This window comes from Nanorana parkeri, unplaced genomic scaffold, assembly GCF_000935625.1.
Source record: "Nanorana parkeri isolate BGI_ZX_2015 unplaced genomic scaffold, ASM93562v1 scaffold1166, whole genome shotgun sequence".
In the NCBI taxonomy this organism is placed as follows: domain Eukaryota; kingdom Metazoa; phylum Chordata; class Amphibia; order Anura; family Dicroglossidae; genus Nanorana; species Nanorana parkeri.
Window position 1 is genome coordinate 113,329 of NW_017307434.1, and position 16,250 is coordinate 129,578.

Sequence of the window (16,250 nt, forward strand, 5' to 3'; positions counted from 1 at the left end):
AGCAGGATCCTGTACAGATGCATTAGTGAGAGCTGGTAAGTGGACATACAAGTCCTAGGAGCAGCCCATCCAGTGGCATTAGGGGGTGGCGAAGCGGGCCATAAACTGGCACCAGGCTGTGAAGAAGAGGACCATCAGCAATCAGAGGTAGAGTAAAAGAACCAGGGCAAAAAGCAAGTGTGCCAGGGCGAGGCATGACTAGGCCTCAGGAGGAGCAGCAAAACCCCCAGGAGCAACAATGAAATTCTGCCTATTAGCAGGTGAGCGCTTGGAGGGGAGTTCTAGAGGACTGCAGAGGATGGGAAGAGGATTTGTTAATAGTACGGAATTGGGCAGTAGATGGGAAGAGGCGGGGAGTGTGAGATCAGCTAGGATTCAGAAAGGGGGAAGAGAATCTCTACTTTAGGCAGATTGCCCCAGTGGCAAAAAGAGAAGTAGGTATTTGCTATTATATTATTAACTGCTTGAAGACCAGGTGTTTAGATCCCCTACCTGGCCAGGCCATTTTTCAGTGTTCAGCGCTGCAGTACTTTGACTTATATTTATTCCGAACTAGGGAGATAACCCTGCTGTGTCATTGAGGAAGATTGGTCATCAGGGTCTTTGACAACCAGCTCCTCTTCTGCAAGTCAAATGCTTAACAAGGACTCAACCAGATAAAAAAAAAAAGTAGCACACACTATTATATACACTGAGTGGCCAGATTATTATGACCACCTGACGTTTGTAGGCAAATTAGCTATAATTTGGCGCGGAAGTTGCTAGAGGGCCAGACCATTATAAATAGGGAAGCAGGTTGGTTACCACGACAGTAGAAGTGATTTGTTTCTGAAGATACGGGGAAACAACGCAATTTAACAGCCTTTGAACGTGGGATGATTGTTGGCGCTTGGAGCCATGGAGCGAGTATCAGCAAAACAGCAGAATTCGTTAAATGTTCAAGAGCGGCTCATTGTTAAAGTGTTTAAAGACTGGACTGTCAGCCGAAAATCTGGGTCTGAACGTGCGAATTGTGGCCGTCAGCGACTAGTCAATGTTAGGGCAGAACGGAGAGTGGCAAGACTGGTACAAGACAACAGAAAGGCAACAGTGCCGTGTCAGATTCCTCGCATCACCTTTCATCATCTCGTGGAGTCACGGGGCGGCCCAACAAAGTACTGATGGGGTGGTCATAATAATCTGGCCACTCAGTGTATACATACACTCACTAGAGAGGTCTGTCTGGGGCTCAGTTCCCAGCTCCACCCACTGCCTTTAAAAAGGAACAGTACCCAAATCTTTGAAATTACAAACAAATAAAACACCTTTAGAAATGTTTAGTAATGACAATCTACAAACACATACTTCTAGATATTTGCAGCTTTGTATTGTTTGCATACCTTGTTTCTCTTTTCCTCCCCATTCTTCTCACAGTGGCCATTTTTACTAAGGGCAGATTAATATATCTGCATCAATCAATCTCAGGGGAGGAAAATGCCTTTCCCTGAGATCTGGTGAGATTACAGATGAGATTTCCCAGCAATGCTCTGCTGATGTAACCTTCCCAGGATGCAAAGCTTGGGCATGATTACATCATTATCATTGATGATTACATCATCCAAGAGGACCAGGAAGTGGAAAAACCATAATTGAAAAGAAAAATATGCTTAACCAATGAATGTGAGATGATTTCATATCAGCATGCAGAGCTGCATACAAATATGATTTGTAGTGAAAGGGGGTAAAGGTCCCCTTTAATACACACTCCTGACTAACTGAATGCAGCAAGAGTGGGACTGCTGTGTATTGGTTCTGCCTGAAGAGCTCATCCTTTGGAAGCTAGAGGTTGGTTCAACCAGACACATTCCACCAACCCTCTTATGTCTATCTAGGGTGGAAAAAATGCTTAACATTTCTGAAAACGGACTGGTTCACCAACCACTTGCATCCACAAGACTTCTTGGTGAACAGACCAGAGCTGCACACAGCAGGGGAGAGAAATGATAAGGAAGCGTCAAATATCTTTGCACTGTGCCATGCGTGTAGGCAATCATGGAAACAAGTTACGCAATAGATATTACATTTGTAGTTGTAATGAATCATTATTCAGCAGTTTGATCACCATTTACAATCACATGCAAAAGCAAAAAACAAAAACAAAAAAGCTTAACTGTAGGCAGATGTTAAAAAGAACATAATTCAATCCAGTTATGGGTTTGGTAATATAATTAAATTATATTTTAAAACACAGCTAGTATGAATACCCCAATCTGTACCCAAGTGTCCTATAATGACCTGCATAGCATGCAAGCATAGTAATCAGCAGGCTCGGGGCAAGTAGGTGGTCAAGTTGTAATGCTTACCGTGTATTTAAACTCTAATAATTAACTTCTCAGGTTATCTCCCTTTTGATCTGATAAATATACTACTGAGAGTTTTTTCAGAAGGAAGACGCACACTGATGACATCAGATCACATCCAAATTAATTGACCCCAGGCATGGCACAATACAGCCACACCTAGGACCGCTCCTCTCCAACGTTTTACCCAATATGGGCTTGAGGGGTCATCCTAGGTGGGGCTGCAGAGTGTAGTGCCTGAGGGAGTTCAAACAGAGTGGTTGGGCTCTTGTCGGGACCCAGCGTTCCTGAGGTATGGGATTTTCACACAGGCTTGGACCTCTAAAATCTCTCTACAGGTCTATTGAAAGTGTTTTGTTATATCAAAAATTTAGAGCGGACCTTTTCCTGGGTTACCGGGGTGTGTGGAAATTTTTATTAAAAATACTTGTCCAAAGGACTAAAGCGGGGGCCCAATCTACTTGTCCCTCATGACATTCTACTGGTCCTGATACAAAAAAATGAATTTTAACTAAAACTCTAACCAATGCGAAGAAGTGCTTCTTATTGGTCAGCGTGGTCACCTGACCAGCAGGGCTGAATGTAGAAAAAAACTACTTGTCCAGGTGTCGGGCGATAGAAATTCCACTCCCTTGGTTATCTCAAGGAGTCTAATTAGTCCTCCCACTTATCTTGGACTACAGAACAGGTGGGGGGGGGGCGATTGTACAGGTTAGCAAAAGACAACTTGGCAGGGTTGATACCATTCCAAAATTATGTGTTGCCAGCTCAACAAGAAACCAGGAGCTTTTCTAGCAGGTCTATAGGTATTTTTCCATACTTGCAGAGTCTATAATGATTGGTCTAAAACATGGGTAAATGTTCATGCATTTTTTTTTTTTTGTGGCCTGTGACAGGGGTTCCTGGATCACAAAACTGGTCTAACAGAAATACATTTTTTGGCACGTAAGCTGGTATGCATATACAGTATCCATTACAACTTTCTCATTAGGTTATGCTTGGAAAACTTTAGATGTTGCAGAACATAGTTGTGGCAAAAAAAAAAAAGTATAACAACCCAAAGTATTTATTCACATAAATCAGTCGCTTTTTTAAAAAATTTGCATAAAAGCAAGCCATGCACCGTTCTCCGGATCTGCACTCCTTCCACTATAAACATTAGGGGTGCACTTATACCGGTTTTTTGTTATCGAGCACCAATATTTTTTTCCGTTACTCGCCGATACCGGAAACCAATACTGGTGGCCCAATTTTCAGGAAGCCGGGCGGCGGGCTTCCTGATTGTCTGGGAAGCCTGTGTTCTAGCAAAAGAACAACGGCTATACTTCCCGCCCATCTTCCTGATTGGTTAGAAAGCCAGGCTGCCTAGCAACAAGTGAAGCTGGCTTCCTGGCCAATGAGGAAGCCAGGTCATAACCCGACACCCAGCTTCCTGATTGGAAATGAAGCTCGCTCCATTAGGAGGGAGATCTCCCTCTGACCGGAAGTTCCAGTATCGAGCATTTGGGCGAGTAAGAGTACTCGCCCAAATACTCTATCGTTATCGGCACTGATACTAGTTTTGGTATCAGTGCAGCCCTAATAAACATGCATGTCAAAGCAGCGGGTGGTACAGGAGCTAGAAGCTGTGCAGTAGACTGATCTAGTACACAGCCAACCAGCAGTCTGTACACTAAAGGGTGACAAATTGTTTCTGCAAAAGCAGACTCTGAGTGTTGTCCTCCTAGGACAGAAAGCCCCTAACTGGCCAGATCAACAGGTAAAAAAGTAAAAAAAGGCTGCAAAAAAAACAAAATGCACCTTTAATGACGTTAACAGAGGGTAAGATACCAGGATTTTTGGGGAGAGGGGTAGTTTACATACATTTTAAAACAAACTGCATGTTTGTGGAAGTGTTCCTTAAAGTCCAATTGAAGTCAAAGAGGCAGATATGCAGCCAGACTAAGGGTTCTTTCACACATGCGTTGAGAATATTTTGAATTAGGAATGCTGATTAACTCGCCTATAGTGTTAGCAAGGCATTCGGCAAGCATTTTCAAGGCATTAAGGAGGCATAAAAAACGTGCAAAATGTCCTGCAAGTAGGGGAGTGTTAAGAGGGAAGTGATGATGTAATAAAGGGAAATGATCTTTGAGGTGTGCTTAGGCTGTGGTGACATTTGCAGGCATATTGTTGGTTTTCTGTGCTGTGTATTGCTGCATTAATATAGATCCAACTGTCTTTTGACAATAACATGGATTCATATGCAGTGATCAACATAATCCTCTGCTTTGCCTAGCTGAAGAGGATGATGATGATGGACCAAATGTCCCAGCAAAAGAGTAGGGCGCAGTGTCAGTATTGGGTGCATCCAATTGTCTCACAGAGACCTTCCAAGGGTCGCTTCCACACTGTGCCAGAATTTACTCGCTTATCCCCCACAAACTCTGACTATACCTGTATGAAAGACTCAACTTTTGACATATTGAAGGAGATCCTTAAGCCCCCCCCCCCACACAGATATGAGGCGTCTGGTGCCTATACCTGAAAACACACACAGGGGATGGAGTGAATGAAAATGATAATTATATTCTATTTTTGCAGGTTTTTGGCAACAGGGAAATTCTTCTCCTCCCATCACTTTCATTGTTTGGTTGGGCATATGCACGATTCACAATATTATACACGATACATGTGATGCAATTTTGAAAGACATAGTGACGCCGACACCAGGGGAACCGTGGCTGGAAATCGGCACACAATTTGACAAGAACAGCAATTTCCCCCTCTGCATCAGAGCACTGGATGGCAAACACAGCCATATTCAAATGGCCCCCAACAATGGCGCCAAGTTCTATAATTACAAGAAATATGTTCCTATAGTTTTATTGGCCATTGCAGATAGCAATTATAATTTTGTGGCAATAGATGTAGGTGCTTACGGAAGTTCCGCTGACTAGCCTAGGGGGAAAGAGGATAATTGAACAATTATTGAACATTCCAAGTCCTAGGCCATTAACCAACAACGGTGAGCCCTTTCCCTATGTGATTGTGGCCAATGAGGCATTTGCATGCTCTACAAGTGTAATGAAGCCGCATACCAAGAAGATTGGATTTGAGAATAAATGTACTTCATTATCGTTTGACACGGGCTCAGAGATTTGTGGAGTGCGCGTTTGGTATACTGGCCAATGAGTGGAAGATTTTTCAAGGTTCTATACAAATGGATCCAAGAAATGTGAACAACATGGTCAAGACTGCCTCGGTTCTACACAATTTTGTGCTCCAAAAAGGGAAGGATATAATTTTGAGGACTCTCTTGCCCATGACCTGGAGAATGCTATTTGGCACATGTGACCAAGCACCCATGAGGCATGGAATGTTAGGGAGAGATATGCCAAGTATTTAGGTTCAGCAGAAGGCGAGCTGCCATGGCAATATTTAGGAGTTTCAAACTCAAGCTGCAATGTCCCAAATATGTTTGTAGATCATCATTATCAGATCAAATCAAATATTTGTCCTTTTCAAAGAGTGGAATAAAAATTTGTGGTTGTTCAGCATCACTTGTCTGTTCTCTTTATTGCCGATATGCTTCTAATTCTAGTTTAGATTTGCGCTTAGCAATGTATTGGAAGTATTTGTGCTTACTATGAACCTCCAAGTATGTTGTAGTGCAAGTTGGAAAGGCCAAAACTTGGGCAAATCTTGTGATCTCGTACAAGCAATCTTTTGCAGGGGTCAGCAAATGTTTTCCACATTGAGTTGTCAGTTTACAAGCATTAGACAACCAGTGCGTCAGTGAATAGTGCGCCCTAAACCTCAAACAAACCCCGATTTCTGCACCTGCAAACTTCACGAGCTTTATTTCCCACACCTTCACACATTCAGTTCAGCCCCAATTCCTGCACCTTCCCACCTCAGATCAGCCCCAATTCCTACACCTTCAAACCTCAGATCAGCCCCAATTCCTACACCTTCAAACCTCAGATCAGCCCCAATTCCTACACCTTCAAACCTCAGATCAGCCCCAATTCCTACACCTTCAAACCTCAGATCAGCCCCAATTCCTACACCTTCAAACCTCAGATCAGCCCCAATTCCTACACCTTCAAACCTCAGATCAGCCCCAATTCCTACACCTTCAAACCTCAGATCAGCCCCAATTCCTACACCTTCAAACCTCAGATCAGCCCCAATTCCTACACCTTCAAACCTCAGATCAGCCCCAATTCCTACACCTTCAAACCTCAGATCAGCCCCAATTCCTACACCTTCAAACCTCAGATCAGCCCCAATTCCTACACCTTCAAACCTCAGATCAGCCCCAATTCCTACACCTTCAAACCTCAGATCAGCCCCAATTCCTACACCTTCAAACCTCAGATCAGCCCCAATTCCTACACCTTCAAACCTCAGATCAGCCCCAATTCCTACACCTTCAAACCTCAGATCAGCCCCAATTCCTACACCTTCAAACCTCAGATCAGCCCCAATTCCTACACCTTCAAACCTCAGATCAGCCCCAATTCCTACACCTTCAAACCTCAGATCAGCCCCAATTCCTACACCTTCAAACCTCAGATCAGCCCCAATTCCTACACCTTCAAACCTCAGATCAGCCCCAATTCCTACACCTTCAAACCTCAGATCAGCCCCAATTCCTACACCTTCAAACCTCAGATCAGCCCCAATTCCTACACCTTCAAACCTCAGATCAGCCCCAATTCCTACACCTTCAAACCTCAGATCAGCCCCAATTCCTACACCTTCAAACCTCAGATCAGCCCCAATTCCTACACCTTCAAACCTCAGATCAGCCCCAATTCCTACACCTTCAAACCTCAGATCAGCCCCAATTCCTACACCTTCAAACCTCAGATCAGCCCCAATTCCTACACCTTCAAACCTCAGATCAGCCCCAATTCCTACACCTTCAAACCTCAGATCAGCCCCAATTCCTACACCTTCAAACCTCAGATCAGCCCCAATTCCTACACCTTCAAACCTCAGATCAGCCCCAATTCCTACACCTTCAAACCTCAGATCAGCCCCAATTCCTGCAGCTTCACACCTCAGATCAGCCCCAATTCCTACACCTTCAAACCTCAGATCAGCCCCAATTCCTGCACCTTCAAACCTCAGATCAGCCCCAATTCCTGCACCTTCACACCTCAGATCAGTCCCAATTCCAGCACCTTCACACCTCAGATCAGACCCAATTCCTGCACCTTCACCCCTCAGATCACCCCAATTCCAGCACCTTCACACCTCAGATCAGCCCCAATTTCTGCACCTTCAGGTCAGACCCAATTCCAGCACATTAAGACCTCAGATCAGCCCCAATGCCTGCACCTTCACAACTCAGATCAGCCCCAATTCCTGCACCTTCACAACTCAGATCAGCCCCAATTCCTGCACCTTCATACTGCCACAACACATAAAAAAATTTGACCAACGAACAATAATTTATTTTTAGAATATAGGCACATGTAGGCATGATCAGATTTTGCTTTGATGGAGCTCATCACAGCATACAATTTTTTTGGACCAAAATAAGATTTAATCACCTTTGTCAGAATACACTTGCCTCTTGTATATAGACTATTTCCATACTTTTGGTACAGGCCAATGCTCCACATGAACATCATAAAAGAACAGACCGAAGGCCAACATTAAAGAGGTTTTACAAACCCATTTACACTCAGAACATCTTGAACACTCCATTGCCTAAAAGCGCAGTAGCAGAGCCTAGAACATGCATCCTAGCAATAGTGGGACTAGAGGCAGGAAATGACGTAAGGAATCTGTCTTTAGGACATGTCTTGGAATACAGCCCCATATAACCGAGCTGGACAAAATCGTGCCACAAACTGGTCATTACAAGTCATGGGTTTGGGCTGTAAAAAGAGCTAGTAGAGGTCTCAAGGCCATATGGAAATTTTGGTGAGGTATTGACTGGTGGGGTGGGTGCTTGGTGTGCGGATGTGAGTTGTGTGGGTGGTTGGGGTAGGGTGTTTGTGTATTGTGAATAGCGTATGTATGCATTGGGTGTGATGAAGCAGGAAAAACAAAAGGTGGGATTGCTAGGTGGAGTTGGTGGTATATGCAAGTACTTGTGCACAACCTGCATGATTTCAGATTTCATGGCTGAGAATTGGTGGTGTTCTATCTGCTGCATATCAAACACCAAGGACTTGTGAAAAGAGGATACATGATCATCCCTATATGCTCATCCCTTCTCCGACACTCCAACTGCTGCCTCAACTCATTAAAGAAAGCCTGTATATCAATGTTTGCTGCCTCAGCATATTTTTTTTTATTATGCTGGATTGCTTAGATGGCGGGGGAGGAGGGTGTTTATCTGGCAATTGAAGAGTCGTTTGATCACCGGCAGTGGGTGTTGCAGACAGCTGTGATGACTCCATTGGCTGCCTGTGTTCAATAGGTTGCTCATTTTCCTGCTCCGATGTGGTATCATTGCTGGCGTCACTGTCGTCCACATTGCCGAATGTTCTACATGGGGGGAAAAAAAAAAAAGCAAGATGTGGAGTATACGTTCAAGAATGTCCCTTTTATGTCCTGACAGAACATGGAAACAGGAAAATATACTCACAATCTTGGTTGTATGATTGACCTCAAAAAATCTAGCTCCTCAAAAAAAACATGGCTCCTGACCTTCTTGGCCCCAGAACTACTGGGCTGGCTGGAGATAGCACGACGGGTCTTCTTGTACCGGGCTCTGGGCGTTTTCCAAAGAATCTTGACCTTTTTAACTGCAAATATAATGTACATTTTATACATCTAAACCGCTCACCAATGGGAGCAGGAGTCTGCAACATTTCTTGGCTTGCTAAAAACCTTGATTAGGTTTCAGTGTCATATCTGTTCTGCCATGTGATGGAGTTTTGTGGCACCAAGGGGTTCTCGACCATTTACAGTGAGGGGTCCCAGGATGCATGTCACAAGAAACTGGTTGTGGTTACTCTGGGAATTGTAAATTCTGGTTCGGCTCCTGGACCCTGGAGGCTTTGTAGAGTATTGCGTGGGATGAAGCATCCAACCCTCGGTTTATGTTTTGTGGGCGAACAGTTCACTTGTGTAGGTGTGTATGGGGTGTTGGTAGGGAGCGAAACAGAGTTCAGGGCTACACCAGTGAGACAGGAAAAAAGCTTCAGCCAGGATAGGGTTTGAGAGACATTGCAGCCGAGTACAGCAAGAGTCAGTGTCTGCAGCATAGAGATGGTTGAGGGCCTAAAGCTTGTGAGGCCAGAGCAAGCCAGGAGGCTATGAAGTATTTCCTTTGCCAAGAAATGCTGAAAACCCCTGCAAGGGTAACCCCTTTATGTATCTTTAGACAATAACGAGCTAATCTTCACATGGTATATATAGTAATATTTGACATAAAACAACATACATGAAAGTCATGGGAACAATACTCACTTTTGTTCTCCTGCTCCCTGGCTGTCAGGCTTTTCCAGTCCACCCTCAGTACACGTTGGGTGATTTCTTGCCACATTTCTTTTTTTTTTTTTGAGTCGTCGCAGTAGCTGGGCAGACTTGGGTCATACAATTCTGGGTGTTGCTCAACTGCTTCAATTAGCCATGCAACATTTATTTCAGGCATGACTGGTTCTGGCTGGTACTTGCAATGCCTGACAATCGTATGGCTGGCACTGATAAGCGGCCACTGGTATGGCTGGCACTACTTTGCATGACACTGGCACTAGGGTTGGCATAGGTCAGGACGTCACAGGTTGCAAGTAGCTGGCTAGAAAATGTCCTCTTGCTGGCAAAATGCTGGCTGTGTGCAGAAAGGAAGTGCCATCTGCACCTGCTCTGTCCACTCACTCCATGATTCTCCAGTAGTATCTGGGATAGTAAATCCTCACGTCTCTCCTAAAACACCTGTACAACGCTTCTTAGATGCCTGAAAAAAGCTAAAGCAGCATTGACCAAGCATTTAAAGGGGCATTTCAATACACTTCAATGGAGGTATTTGTCCAGCGGCAAAGCCTCCAGAACGCAACAGGCATTCTATTTAACACATGGCAACAAAGTGCTAACGCCCATGTGTGAACAGCAATGGGCGGCCGCTGTTGCATTATTCCACATGAGCATTAATAGGTGGTAGAGAGGCTTGAAAAACGCTTCTCCAAGGCTTGGTTTTAACACGTGTGAAAGAGGCATAAGGAAGTCTGGAATTAACAGATGACGATCTGAAGGTGCAAGGTACCAGGAATGTACCAGGGAGATGAGAGCAACTACCAGATAATTAGTCTTTCATGATGGTGCACTTATCCTAACTAATCAAATAACTGTCAAAAGTAATTATTAAGTCACAGGATAGCACTTCATTTCCCAATTAATCATCTGTGCTGGGCATGTGCAGCCACTGCACATGGAGGAGGTGATACATCTGGAAACAAACAGGTTTATCACCAAGAATCCAAAATAGGCTCGCATCACAGAAGATATCCCTCGAATCTTGTCTCAAAGTGTAAAGCTGCCGTTTTATAAAAGCAAGTTTTATGTTTTGGCGCATAAAGGAAATTGGATTTGCCCTCATTTTTCCGGGTGCTGTAGCGTATTTTACAGAAAAATTAATAGCTGTAGTTGTACCTGGAGTTTGTTAACAAATAGTAAAACTCTATGACCGCGGGGAGCATTAATTCCCTGCATTACAGTTTCCTCCTTTAAACTCAGGAGTTAAACCTTAAAAATCCATTCAAGTCCCTTAAAGGAGAACTATGGGGTCAGTGTTTTTCCCCATAGTTCTCCTTAGGGTAACGGGAGGACACAAACTAGCGTCCTCACATCACCCTAGGCTCAGTATATAGGGAGCTACAGCTCGCGGTATACTGAGACGCCGCAGCGGATCACGACTTAGCTGACGGGATCCAGAAATGTATTTTTAAGATTTAACTCCTGAGTTTAAAGTCACTTTAAAGGAGGAAGCTGTAATGCAGGGAATTAATGCTCCCCGCGATCATAGAGTTTTACTATTTGTTAAACTCTAGGTACAACTACACTTATAAATTTTTCTGTAAAATACGCTACAGCACCCAGAAAAATGAGAGCAAATCCAATTTCCTTTATGCTCCAAAACATAAAACTTGTTTTTATAAAACGGGGAGGAAACATAACCAAATGAAAGAACAAAAAGTTCAAACAGATGGCCTGTCCCTTGTTAGCACATGGTCACAACCAATTGGTTCCATGTGCTGGTTCCTCCTCGGCCTGTCGGAGCTCTGCTGTATAGCAGTTTGCAAGAGGCTGATACCAAGTCAGATTCAAGTACACAATTATATATTTATTAATGTAGGGTTATATATGCATTTGTGTTGCCTCTGTCTGGGGTTCAGCCCCTAAACTCCCTTTTCATGTAGTGTTTGTTATCTTGTCCACCCCTATATTGATTAAATTAGACCTGAGAGGTCTAAGCCAGACTACCACCGATATCTTCTGGCTGTTCAAAGGAGTTACGTAAATATCAAAATGCCTCGATGGGTGGGTGTCAGTCTGGAGAAGTGGGAGTTCCAGGGCAGAATGTATTTGCATGCAGACCAATCTAGGTAATGCTCACATATGATGCTGAGCCTCCATGATTGAAAGAACTGGAATTGAATGAAAGGGGTGGGCCAGGGATAGTAAGAAAGGCTAGATGGTTAGGATGTCCCCCAGCCAGGAAATGAGGGTGGGCTCTGTCTGACTTGCAGCAGCTTCAAATGCACATTGTGAGAAGCTCGCAGTGTGCAGTGAAATCAGAGGAAGCCATTTCAGTCCAGAAGAGGAGCCGCTACAACTGTGCAAGACTGAAGGGACTACAAAAAGGTAAAACTGCAGTTAAGCTGTAAAAATGCATTTAAATGTTAAAAGACGGATCACACACTATTATATTGCTGTAAACTTTTTAATTAAAAAAACACTTTTCTTACTGCAAAATGGAATGATAAATATTCCCTTTTTTCTTTTTTTAAATTTTCTTGGAAAGGTACAAAACATAAAAAACTCTACAATATGTAGACAACGTAAAAACCATTCAAGAAAGAATGGTAACTGTAAAAAAACTATTTACATTATTCCAAAACAGCATGAATACAGGTTACAGGAAAAGAAGCCCGAGCGTCATCAGAAGTCTCAATACTTTGCAAAGAGCACATTAAACACTGATGAAGCTGGTGAAATGAAGGCCAAGTGCTCTTGTTGATGCCGGTAGGAGGGTATTCATTGAGGCACATGATATGGATAATAAGCATATTGAGCGTACATCCCCCGCAGGTAGGACTGTGGCATGTAGCAGCCAAATGGAGTGGTAGTGATGCCGCAGCAGGTGGTTAAAGGTCAGATGGTGGAGCTGCAAGAAGGGGGATGAGGAACGCAGGTGGACTGCCTTGGAATGTACGAAGAGACATAAGCATTACCACTATATATTGGAATGGACTTTCCTCCACTAAGGTAATTAAACTCAGAGCAAACTATGGGAGTTCTCTTACAACGCTTCATCAAAACACACAAAGAACCGTGTGACTCCTTTCTTCCTTCTTTTTGGGAACGTCATGGTGCCTGCTGCAGCTGGTCACCCACATGCTTATGTTCTTCCTCTGCGCCAACATTTGTGCCGTCCCATTTTTCAGCAGTTGTTAGAAACTGGTCCTCCTCAACTGACTCAGTTTCAGAATCCCAGCTGGTGTCAGTTCTGTGAAATCAAAGAAATAGATATTTTTCTAATACCAAGAGGGGTGTAGGTTTTGTGTACTTACCGCAAAACCCTTTTCTTCAGTTGTTCATTGGGGGACACTTCAGTTCACTATTGAGTTTTGATTTGGCCACTAGGAGGTAAGGACACTGGCCATACACTGTGAATTTTGGCTGGTTCTTGATGACCGGCCAAAATTTCCACAGACACTACCTTTTGGGCCGACATCCCTCAATCAGCTGATTGAAGGAGCCAGTCAGAAAACCTTCACACGAACAGAACAGCCAATAAACTGCAGGCTCTGTTCAGGCATTTTGACAGCGGCCGGAGTCAGAATACGATGAAGACAGAGGGGGGATTCCTCGATCAACGCTCCTAAGCATTAATGGAAGAAAGTTATCAAGTGGTACCTCGGTTCACGAACGCTTCTATTCAAACAATTCGGTATGCAGACAGGAAGTTCGGCAAAATTTTGCTTCTGTTCACGAACTCTGCATCGGTGACTAACACAACCGCAGCCATCTTCCCTGCTCTGACACATGGTCGTGGCTTCCTCAAGTCGAGATCGCGGTCTGATAAGTTTGATTCGGTTCGCGACCAGAATCGTGGAACGAATTAAGTTTGTGAACCGAGGTACCACTGTATTTTCTTAGTTAAGCCCACAGGTTGTACGAAGACATTATTACAGAATAGGGCCAGCCCCAGGAAGCAGATGGCTTGGCTTCTCCCAATGCACAGCCACCTGACCCCAATTAAGCTTAGTGTCCTCGGGAGATGTTCTTTCCCTGCTGCTGTTTCAAGACTGAAGGAGATTCAGCATTCCGGGTCGCCATTACAATGGCAAAGAGCGCCCAGGGGTCTACAGTGTCCTCCAATGAACACTGAGAAAACAGAAAAACAAAACAAAAACAACACTTACTTCATTCCTATGAAGGGTAAAAGGAACGCCAACTTCTTCGGATCAACGTAATCATAACGCGATTCTTCAGCTGCTTTGTTTCGAATATTTTGATGTTTGGCAGTCCACGGAGTAATTAAAGCTCGGCCTGGAAGAAAGAATAAACATCAAATGAAGCATTTATTTTATACAAGCATTTAACATATTTTTGTTTAAATGAATGGTCTCTTGCAACATGACACTCATACACCTCAAACTATGAATTCCACCATGGCAATTCAACAGACAGAACAACCGGAAATACCTTTCAAGCCGCAAAGTGGTCCTGAACTCAAAATGTAAAGATTTGTTATCTAATAATAGGGAACATCTAGAAATGTTAGTTCACCTTTCACCTAGAATGCTTTCTAAAAAATAGGAGCGCGCTTCCTTTGACAAGCCTCACAGCTGTACATCTGAAGGCGAGAGCATCTAAGGCAGGGGTAGCCAAACTGCGGCCCTCCAGCTGTGGGGAAACTACAAATACTATCATGCATCTGCCTCAGTAGGCCTTTCCGGTGGCTGTCAGAGACTTGCAATGCCTAATGGGACTTGGTTTCATCACAGCTGGAGGGCGGCAGTTTGGCTACCCCTGGTCTAAAGCATTGTGGTCTCTGAATGCTGGTCTCACCAGATTTGGTGACGTCATTGCTATGCTGCTCACTGATCTCCTGCTGAAGAGATAGCTATACCTGAGAACTTGCAGTGAAAGGATCACCCTGCTTCTGCTTTATTTATTATGTGGATCTGTGCTTTCTGCACCTCACCTGCTTCATGAATATTCCCTCATCAGATCACAAGTCAATAAGGGGCAACATGAGGAAGCAAAGCCTTGCCTCTACCAAGATGGTCACCCTGACACACAGAACAAGGCAACATAAATAATGGGAACATGCTCAGCTGCAGGGATCTGTAGGCAATACTGGTGACTAGTCCTTTGCCATGAAGGACAATGAAGCTGGCGAAGGGGACAGGCCAGTCCCTAAAACATTCCTCAACCAGGTTCCCCTATTACCAGTTTATTTCTGTAAGGCTGTATTGAAACAAACGTGCCTTCATCCTCCTCAATGGCAATCTTCTTTGCTTGACGTTTTACTCCTTTTTTTGCTATGATAAGTGGCTCTGGCACTCCGCTTTCATAATACTTATTCTTGACACCTATTCATTAGTGAGGCAATCTTCCCAACAGTCCTTTGCCCTCTGCTTGCCTTTTCTAGGCACAGCTTCCACAGTTCTGATCCTCTTAAAATTGAACGATAATGCAAAAACCAGATAGGGAGGTGTGGGAAAAATGCAGACATGTTCTGGCAACAGGGTAGGAACCCAAATAGAGATACAGATAGACATAATCCATGTGCTACCAGTCAGTGTGACAGCTTCTTTAAAGCAACTATGTCATCATGAGACAAATATGGGGGCTGCCATGCTGACCTTTTTCCAAGATGAGCGATGATCTGCCATCCATACTATTCAAGTCCCTGACTCATAACATGTATAATCATTAGGAGCTCTGATAGTTGTTTGGAATCAGTAAGTACTGAAGTCAAAAGGGTCAGACAAACCGCAAGCATTTAAAGAATTTAGAATTTTAATGTATATTTCTCTCATTACAGGACCCTTTATCAGCTGCATTTTTCAACCATGCTGTTTGCGATTGTCATCAACATAATCAACTGTATGGGCAGCAACCCATCTGACACTTCAATTCAGAGGCTTGGGCTAACCACCAGCAAAGCTTCTCTTCATTTTTATTCATAACCTAAAGTGGATGTCCTACAGACTGAGGTAAGGCCAAATTGTACACAGGAGCCTCAGAGGTGTAGGGGTTCTCCATATATCTTCACAAGGTTCTCGGGTTTTTTTTTTAAAAACATTGAAAATAGCTTTTCATCAGGTCTCTGTTACTGGGGATCAGGCACGAGTGTTAACGAACGTTATTGATTAGTAGTTGATGGTTCAACATCAAAATCTGTTAAAAAAAATTGTCCTCTTTCAGGCATTTCAGAGCCATCCCTTCCTCTTCATAGAGGGTAAAACCTTTGGATTTAGAACATGCTGCCTAAGCCCCAAATAGATCCCCGTACTACAAAGGAGGAGCTTCAATTATCAATTAAGCCAAGCATGAAAGATGGTAGAATGTATGTTTGCGAGAATAAAATAAATTACCCTCTGAGGTGAGGGATGGCTTCAATACCGAGGACCACCAGAGACCCCACTTACAGCGAGCACACAGGGACAAACCAACCCATTCCATAACCAATAGGCACGTTCCATCCTACCTTTTAGAAGGATTGAAAGA

General features: G+C 43.8%; 1 protein-coding gene across 2 annotated transcripts in view; it reads right to left on the reverse strand.

The window, feature by feature from the left end:
• The window catches only part of CUNH18orf25 (chromosome unknown C18orf25 homolog), an 84,688-nt gene that overhangs the window by 35,842 nt on the left and 32,596 nt on the right, over positions 1 to 16,250 (reverse strand). The window lies entirely within an intron of this gene.